This window comes from Saccostrea cucullata, unplaced genomic scaffold (genome assembly GCF_032062105.1).
Source record: "Saccostrea cucullata isolate Sc308-1 unplaced genomic scaffold, CSIRO_AGI_Scuc_v1 ctg1527, whole genome shotgun sequence".
NCBI classification, from domain to species: domain Eukaryota; kingdom Metazoa; phylum Mollusca; class Bivalvia; order Ostreida; family Ostreidae; genus Saccostrea; species Saccostrea cuccullata.
The window spans coordinates 1,483-10,989 of NW_026925899.1; the positions used below are offsets into that span (position 1 = coordinate 1,483).

Below are 9,507 nucleotides of genomic sequence, written 5' to 3' on the forward strand. Positions count from 1 at the left end.
CAAGTCAGGATATCCGATCCTCAGCCAGGAACTCCAAAAATTAACATTTAATTTGAAATGCATCAAAATTAAGCTTGAAAATGAAATTTTTTCATGCAACAATTTTCATTTTATTCATCTTTAAAAGATTCAAGGTCTTTGAAAGTCCTAGAAAAGGTCTTATAAAAGTTGACATTTGTACCCTATAAAGGGGGAAAATTAATACAGTTTTAGATAAATAAGATTTTCTTGAATCCAGCCTTAGATACCAATGCTTTATTAGCATGCTATGAAATGAGAAGCATAATAAGCCATTCTTGTAAATGTCTTTTGTTTATACGAGAACTGCTCATCATAGTAATGTTTTGTATAATGTGTTTGTTAACCATGGTCAAAGTCAAGCCACAGCTGTTGCCCTGTAATATTGAGAGAATGTAGATTTATATATACAAGTGACTTGAGCAATATTTCTGAAAAAGTAAGTTTGAACTATAGCTTAATGGCTTTCATAATGCAGGTCTTGCCCTAATGTAGTTCTGTTGAATCGATGTTTTACAAGAAAAACAGATTGTTAAATTGTATATATACATGAAAGTTACAGGCCACTGAAATTGATACCCAAAATATGTCTCATTCCTAGAGACTATTTCAATTGTATATTTATAGTGGAATTAAGTAGATATGCTTATACTTTTGTCAGATTTAATATTTCTGTATATTTATTGTAATATTATTAGGAAAAGTTAGAATTTAACACTGACATAGCTTTGAGGGCTCTTGTAATAAGCCACAGAAAAGTGCAATATGTAAAAGTGCCTATACCCCTACAGTGCACAGAAAAATGATGTATAAATCATAAAAGCTGAGATTTAAAGTGGTGAGTTGTTCCTTTTTGGGGTAGGGGGGTAGGGCTTGACTAAAAACACAGCATCCAACATTCCCTCACCTTACATTGTACTATGAAATCAATTCCATTAACAAAGAACAAGGTATGGTAAGACCTATTTTGGCCTCCTGTTAGTACATTTTCTATATAAAAATCTAGGGATAGAATACCTTGTGTTCTACTGCATGAGAAAATTTGGTTAAATGTTTTTTTTCATCTTGCGAAACTGAGAAACAAACCTAGTGCTAGTTTTAACACTTGAAGTATCATTTAAATTTCTTAAATGCTCTGATAACGTGTTTGATTTAGAATACCAAGCAGGGGGCAAAATTTGGATTACCATACCATTACCTTGTTCCTTGGGGGAGAGGGGGTATTTATGTGTTACTATAATTATGTAGCAATTATTTCTGGTTTATTAAGATGTTAAATGATTTTATTAAGCTGAATTTTAATTTATTGAGTGGATTTATTTTTGATTTCTTTTTGTGTTGAATTCTGTTGTGTGGAGACCTGGTGATTTGTATCATCAACTGTAGAATTCATATTATCGAGTGCTTCTCGTATCTGTAAAAAAGAAAATGTTTTCTACAAAATCTTGAAATTGAAAATATTTTAATAAAACTTATTTAATTCAAGTTTCCTCTTGTCTTTTTTTTTATTTCAAAAAAGAAAGAAAAGGAACAAAGACACCGCGAAGGAAAGCATCCCCTTTCATAAAGCGTAGAGCTTGTCTGTAAATCAATGCAGTATTTGACATCGATCCCAATGCAATTATGCCATTTTTGCACAGTACTAACTCACGAACACACAATATTGCATTACTAAATTCCCACCAATTCTGATGCAAAGCTATAAAAAAAGATTTCTTTATGTAACAGGTAATTTTCTAACATGAATATATGGAAGTAACAAATAATTAGATATATATGAATGAGATCAATTAACCCACTCTTTAGCGAGTTCTTGCATGATTATTAAAAAAATTGTATGAATGAGCAGATGGTATGGCACGCCGATTGGTTCAAAACTATTTTCTGCACGACCTTAAACAAAAATTACACGAGCAAGTCAAAACTTACACAAAGTGAGGAAAATATACACAAAGTTATTGAAATTTAAACAAACTACAGAAAAACTACACAATCAACAAAATATTTACACGATATAATGAGAAAATTACACAAACGTAAAAAGGAAAACTGCACGAGTGAGAATACAACATCGACATAATATACGACGCATCCTCATTGCGCACATTTCATTAATATTCATTAGAGAACAGCTCAGTGTGGCTTGGATGCTTGAAACATTATAAAACAAGAGGATGAGTAATTTGTTAACAATATTGATCTTTTAAAAAAGATTTAGTCTTTTAGAATTACACTAGACTCTCAAGAATATGCACAACGTGGTTTATACATGTAAAAACTGACAGGCACGCAATATGCATATAAATTAACACCCCCGATTATAAACATTTTACACATGTATACATGTAGATAATGTAAAAGGGGGGAGGAATATATCCAGTTGCGTGTTTAATTGTTCTATTAGATTTTTCAATTGTGTTATTCCTCTATATCGCGAATTCTTTTGAAAGTTCAAAACAATGATATTATCATAGTAAAGGTGAGTAAATAAAAACAGCATGTGATGTAATACAGGAGAGTTATTAACAAATCAAACTCTTCTCCTCCACCACCCACTGTGTGTACTTATGGTAATAATTAAGGATGTGGATGCGTGACCTTTTCAGATCGAGAGATTCCCCCCTGGTGGTGCTGGAATGAAAGACACCTGTATGCTAATCGATTTATAGTTATTTGACACATCAATTATACCTTTTGATTGAACTTGAAGGTCACTAGCAATTCATACAGAGATGCTGTCATCTGGGTTGTGGAATTTGCACAAAACATTTTTAGAAGTACTAAACAGTAAAAAAAAAATCGAGCAAATACTTGTGCAACTTTAATTTTAATATTGAAACGAATATATCATTATTCTGAAATAAATATGAATGTGAAAAAGTAGTACATGTATGTAGTATTAAATTTTGAACAAAGTGTGGTGATTACATAAATATACATGTATCCATGAAAATGCATTAATATTATACAGTCGTTTTACTAATGTGAATTTAAGCTTTTCTGTTTTTATACTGTAGATTATTTTGAATGGGTAAAATGCATATAAAGGAGTAAATTTAAAATTATAATATGTAGATACATATGTAACATTGCTTTTGAAAGTAAAGGGGGTGTCAAATTACTTAATACAAGGTGGAATGCCACACCAACTTTTTATTTTATAGATTTTGAGTCATCCTTTTAAAACAATGGTTTCAGCATTGAAAAGCCGAGATTAGCTCTTGATTATTTCCTATGAATTTTTTTGTATTTTTTTTAAAGAAAATTAAAAAAAATTATTTACATCCAAATAAGTTGTTTTCGAGTTAAAAGTTTGCTGTTACTGATGCATCATATGAATAGCTAATAAAACATGTAAGGAAAGGCTGGTAAGTAAGACTTTTTAATTTTCCTTATAAAAAAATTATTTATGTAAATAAAACACATTATTCGTGGACATTTTTTAAACGTATTGTTAAAAACACCATAAAACTAGTCACAACTGAGGACAACATGTTTGTCAATCATTCAAAAAAAAAAAAATCAAACGAAATTTTAGAGAAATTAATTTTTTTAATATTTGGACCTAACCCGATCAAAATTAAACTGATCCCGATCAAAATTAACACAAAATGAATAAAATGCTAATTTATTGCCTCTCCATATATTTACAATGAAGAAATCTAATTTATTGTCAAGTTCAATAATAATTTAACCCTTATTACACCTAATCAGACTAGTGTTCTTGAGAAAATGTTATTTATTTCCAATAATTGTACTATTATGGTTGGGATCGGTTTAATTTTGATCGGGATTGGCCAAAATTAAAAAAAATTAATTTCTCTAAAATTTGGCTATTTCATTTCAATTTCTTCTATAAATATGATTAATGAACATGTTCTCCCCAGTTGTGACTGGTTTTAAGAAGATTTTAACCACAAATTAAAAAAATATTCACCAATTATGTGTTTTATTTTCATAAATAATTTTTTATTTAAAAATGTTCAATATCTTTACGGCTTTTCTTTACTAATTGACAGGCAAATCAAGATAAAGTGTCCAATCTCGCAAATCCTACTTCGATGAGGTAGTGAGGGACCTTCACTTCCAATCCAACAACAAAAAAGGGGGCTTTTCAGTGAACATTTTACAATTGAAGAAGGTTCTGTTCGCAAAAAAAAAAAAAGAATAATAAAATAGAAATTCCCGATGCTTCGTGCCTGAAATATTTTCTAAGAATTTAAGGGTACAAGAAGCAGTCGATCGAAATCAGGATTGCAGTACAACTTCAAACTATATAACGATATCCCCGGATTTGCATTCGCTTGACCTAACAACAGTTAAAAATTGGGGGTTGGGGTCAACCTGCATGTATAGAAAAATTTACTTAAGCAAAAATAAAAAAAATCTATACTTGAAAATAAAGGGGGGGGTGTCTACAGGCCTGATTGACGATTCATTTCGTTTCATAAATAATATAATCATGTTCTCTTTTTTATTATGGAAATATATTTGAGTGAAAAAGTAATCTTACAAGGAACTTAGTGTTTGGAAAATAATTGTAAAAATTCATGAAGCCGAATTCGAAATGTAAACAGAAACACCGAGCTCCATAAAGAATATGAATTATCTGTATTTTTCAAGAGCGTTCTATGACACTGCTGTATCCATTTCAATTTTTATTGCTGCATCCTATTTGTAACATTGTACATATAGATAAACGTAGTAAATCACAATGTTTTAAAAGTAACAATACGTAAAAGCGCATGACTGTAAAGCACAGAGTATGTTTATTCTCCCTTTACCTGGTCCTTTTTATTAAAATGAAAACATTTATCAAGTAATCGCCATTACGAATGAGGGTAACGCTTACAAGAAATGTCATGTTTTTATTGAGTAGCTTATAACTGAAAAATATGTGATATCATGGAAGGAATTCATAACGAAAAAATCTAAAGAGCTCCAACCAAAACTGATATCCTGATATTTTATAAGTATGAATGCAGGTGTCTTTTAGAATAAATATTTTTAATGTGTTTTAAGTTAGATCTAAATACATAATGTTTACATCAAAGGTAATCCCAACTTCTTAAGTTTAAAAAAAATATGTATCCAGCCAAATGAATATACAATGTATATATAATTTCCTATTTGGAATGGTAAAAAAAAATGAATAAATAAAATAGGTACAAATGTATGGCATGTCAAACGTTGCTATATTCGATAATCTTGTGATGTATATTCAAAATCTTGTGATGTATGTTCGAAATCTTGTGATGTATATTCAAAATCTTGTGATGTATATTCAAAATCTTGTGATGTATATTCAAAATCTTGTGATGTATGTTCGAAATCTTGTGATGTATATTCAAAATCTTGTGATGTATATTCAAAATCTTGTGATGTATGTTCGAAATCTTGTGATGTATGTTCAAAATCTTGTGATGTATATTCAATATCTTGTGATGTATATTCGATAATCTTGTGATGTATATTCCATAATCTTGTGATGTATATTCAAAATCTTGTGATGTGTGTTCTATAATCTTGTGATGTATATTCAAAATCTTGTGATGTATGTTCAAAATCTTGTGATGTATATTCAAAATCTTGTGATGTATGTTCAAAATCTTGTGATGTATGTTCGAAATCTTGTGATGTATATTCAAAATCTTGTGATGTATGTTCAAAATCTTGTGATGTATATTCAATATCTTGTGATGTATATTCTAAAACTTGTGATGTATATTCCATAATCTTGTGATGTATGTTCGAAATCTTGTGATGTACATTCTATAATCTTGTGATGTATATTCAATATCTTGTGATGTATGTTCAAAATCTTGTGATGTATATTCAATATCTTGTGATGTATATTCGAAATCTTGTGATGTATATTCTATAATCTTGTGATGTATGTTCGAAATCTTGTGATGTATATTCGAAATCTTGTGATGTATGTTCGATAATCTTGTGATGTATATTCGAAATCTTGTGATGTATATTCGATAATCTTGTGATGTATATTCGAAATCTTGTGATGTGTGTTCTACAATTCAGTGATGCGTGCAATAGAATTGCATGACGCAACAGAAAAGTAAGGACAATTTTCATTGGTTAGAAATAACGAAAGTAGCCGGAGCGGTCGTAATGCACACATTGACACAACTTCGCAAGCATGAAATTGGCGAATTCAACCTAAAGTCAAAATTATAGGTAATAGAAAAATTGTTTTGGAATCAAGAAGCACTAAGTCAGTCATAACGTGAAAAGTGAGAATCAAGAACATTAATTTGATTTGTTTGAAGGTACATCAAAAACAATTTAGTGGTAGGCTTGCCAAGCAGATTTTAAAATGAAATTCTGGGATCAAAATCATTACATATTTCTGTTCTGTTACCTTTTAATAGAGCAAAAATGCATTGTATTTGAAAATTTCCAACATCCATGATTTTTTAAAAATAATTGAAGTTTGCCATTTTTATGCCTACACTTCTATTTTTAGAGGCAAAATGTCACCTTCATTTTCACACCTTTCCATAACTGAGAAAAATTTTTTTTTGGTACAGAACTCAAGTCAAATGATAAAATAACAAGATGCAATGTGAATTTTTCAACAAAAAACTTTTATTTCTTCATTAACAAATTAATTATTATGATCAGCTGGTCTGGTCGACAGGCTTTTCTTCCATTTACTTGGTTGTTTTGCTCAGTGTCTGAAAATAAAAATATTTTTTTGCATTAAGATGCTATTATAAGTTAATAGATACACAGGAAAAACTCAGCAAGACTTTAAAAAATTGTTACCTTCCAAAATTAACAGGGAACAGTATTAATGTTGTCTGTAGTACCATTCGGGTTCCGTGGAAATTCTTTTCCAAGTACCTACTAGCATGTCTGAAATGAAGCACAGGACATCATAAACTATATAAACCTTTAAAATAACTTAAATGATTTAATGACTTTAATGAGTTAAAAAATTTAATCATTATAATTATACATACATACATACATTACATATATATTATATGAATACATGTATATGAGTTCTGCTTTAGTGAAATTAAAATGGTTAATTGCTCTTTGTTTAAGTGATGAAGTGTAAATGCAGTTATTATTTAACAACTTAAAACACCTATCATTAACCACGCATCATTTATTTTACTCATCGTCTGACGGACTAATGAATTTAACACATGACTATCACAGGTGCTTGAGGACAGGACCCCTCCCCCCTTCGATATAGACCCCTGGGCTTTTTCGATTTTTTTTCTCATAAAAAATCTTTCATTGCCATATTTGTGATAAGATCTATACCAGCAAATCGAAAAATTACCTAAAACAAACGTTCTCTTCAATCTACCCTACATTGAACATTCTCTATATAAAAATCAACAAGGTTGCCAACTCCGTAAAAAGCTTATTGAACGGAAGTAATAAGGAGAGGACCAATTCCCGATGTTCCCCATTTACCCAAATATACGTGTGAAATATCAACAATAGACATATTCTTGTTTTTTTGTACGAATTCTTCATCAAAATTTTATTTTCAAACGTTTTGTAGATTTACACAAATATTTAATGAAAAGAAGATATTTTTATAAATTGCATTTTTAAAAGGGCATAACTCTCACATGCAAATCAGGTATTTGAAAAATAATTAGAGACATTTCATTTGCATCAGCGGTTTAGAACTCTATTCTCCCAATACATTTGAAAGACATTTTTTAAAGTGTATATCAACCAAATTTCATCAAAAGTTTACTTCAAAACAGTGTTTCAGTCCTTCTGCAGAACTGTGTATTTTGGTAAAAAGTCGTCTCCTCGTCACTTCCGTTCACTAAGCATAAACGCTGACTGTAGCCTGACATCCTTTCGAAAACTTGGTCATAACGACTGTTAAAGTGCCTTAACCTTCATGAGAGTTGGTGGTTAATGAAAAGAATATTCAATCTACAATATGAGTTGTTGATTTTAGGGTTTTCTTTAGATTTATGAGACGATTCAACCAAAATTCTCGGAAGTGCCTCTCGGTTTGCAGACGAAGTTGGCAACCTTGTTAATTTATATATATAGAGAGGGTAGATATTTTTATAAAATGTAAGTTTAAGCAAATTTTCTGAATTAATAGGATATATTCTATCACAAATGTGTCATCCATATATAATCTATGTGAAAAAGTCGAACAGCCCCGGGGGTCTATATTGGGTAGGGGGGGGGGGGGGTCCTGTCCTCAAGCACCTGTGATGACTATAATGCAGTATAACATGATTTCGAATTTTCTCTGTTGTCATTTTTGTAAAACCATGTAATATTCATTAAAGCCACTCTATACTGTTACAGTTTTAATAGCATGAAAAACAAGTTCAGATACTTCAATTTAAACAGATAAGAAATATTTTGGAAGTTAATAAAGGCTGAAATGATTGCGAAAATGATGCTTGCAATGGGAGCCGCCATTGCTGAACGAAAACGAGGCCATGAACAGTCCACTTAATTTTTCGTTAAAATACAGATATTGTCTTGCGTTTACTATCTGTTTTTTATTATAAATAGCAACAAGAAGCGTTAAATGTTTAAAATATTATAGTTAGATGGGTGCCTTCACATTATGAGAGTTTAAATACACTTACCGTTCACTTTCTCCCTCTGTTTTTTTCGTTGTAACAGGTGCTTTACGGTCTTTCTGGCTAAAGGCATGTGGCGGGAACGTTTCTTAAAATAGTTCCGTAGTTATTCGGAACACATCGTTCGTATTCATTCAGAAATAAGCCGTAAAAGACAACCACCCTCGATGTCAAAAATGTGCATGACGTCAGAGACGCATAAAAATAGAGAAACTCGAGTTACGTCCCTTTGCGTTAGCAAGCCTACTATTAGTGGCTTATTGCTGGACTAAAGGATGTTTTATCTTATTTTTACGTCCTCATATTGTAGTGATGTTGATTAATCGGTATGATTTATTCTATATTGGTGCTAGTTAGAATAATCTAACTGTGTCTCGGGACAAACTCTCACCACGCAGGGTTCGAAATTGCATGGCCCATTGCAGCTGCATTGACCGTAGCACTAGTCCAGGGACGACTTTGCAATAAATAAATAAATAACACGACAAATTTTTAGGAGAAGGTGAATGTCAGGAAAAGATTAATTGCTATGCATCATTGAATATTGTCATTCACAAATTTGTCCAATTATTTTTATAGTAAATGTATTGAGCCGGGCTCATTTACAGGATAATGAACAAGGACTGTGGTGACAGTTTAAAATCACGTTCAGACGTTTAGAGAATATGTAATACACACAAAAATATCTCAATGGCATGTATAATATTAAATAGTTTTAAAAATAAAATAAAATATAGCTAGAAATTAACAGCAAAAAATATTTATCACGTATCGTTTCGGGGTAATCCGGTTTTATATATACAAACAGAAGTAAATAAACACTGATGCAACAAGATTAAGGTCAAACGTCTCAGACTCTCTGCACTGATGTGTCCTCAGCGGG

General features: G+C 30.9%; 1 long non-coding RNA gene across 1 annotated transcript; it reads right to left on the reverse strand.

Annotated features, from left to right (window-relative positions):
* Positions 1-6,600: 6,600 nt before the first annotated feature.
* On the reverse strand, positions 6,601-8,818 carry LOC134269956 (uncharacterized). The gene is made up of 3 exons (XR_009992688.1): positions 8,631-8,818; positions 6,805-6,894; positions 6,601-6,713 (listed from the first exon to the last, which is right to left on the reverse strand). It is a non-coding gene; the product is annotated as an uncharacterized LOC134269956 (long non-coding RNA).
* Positions 8,819-9,507: the final 689 nt, after the last annotated feature.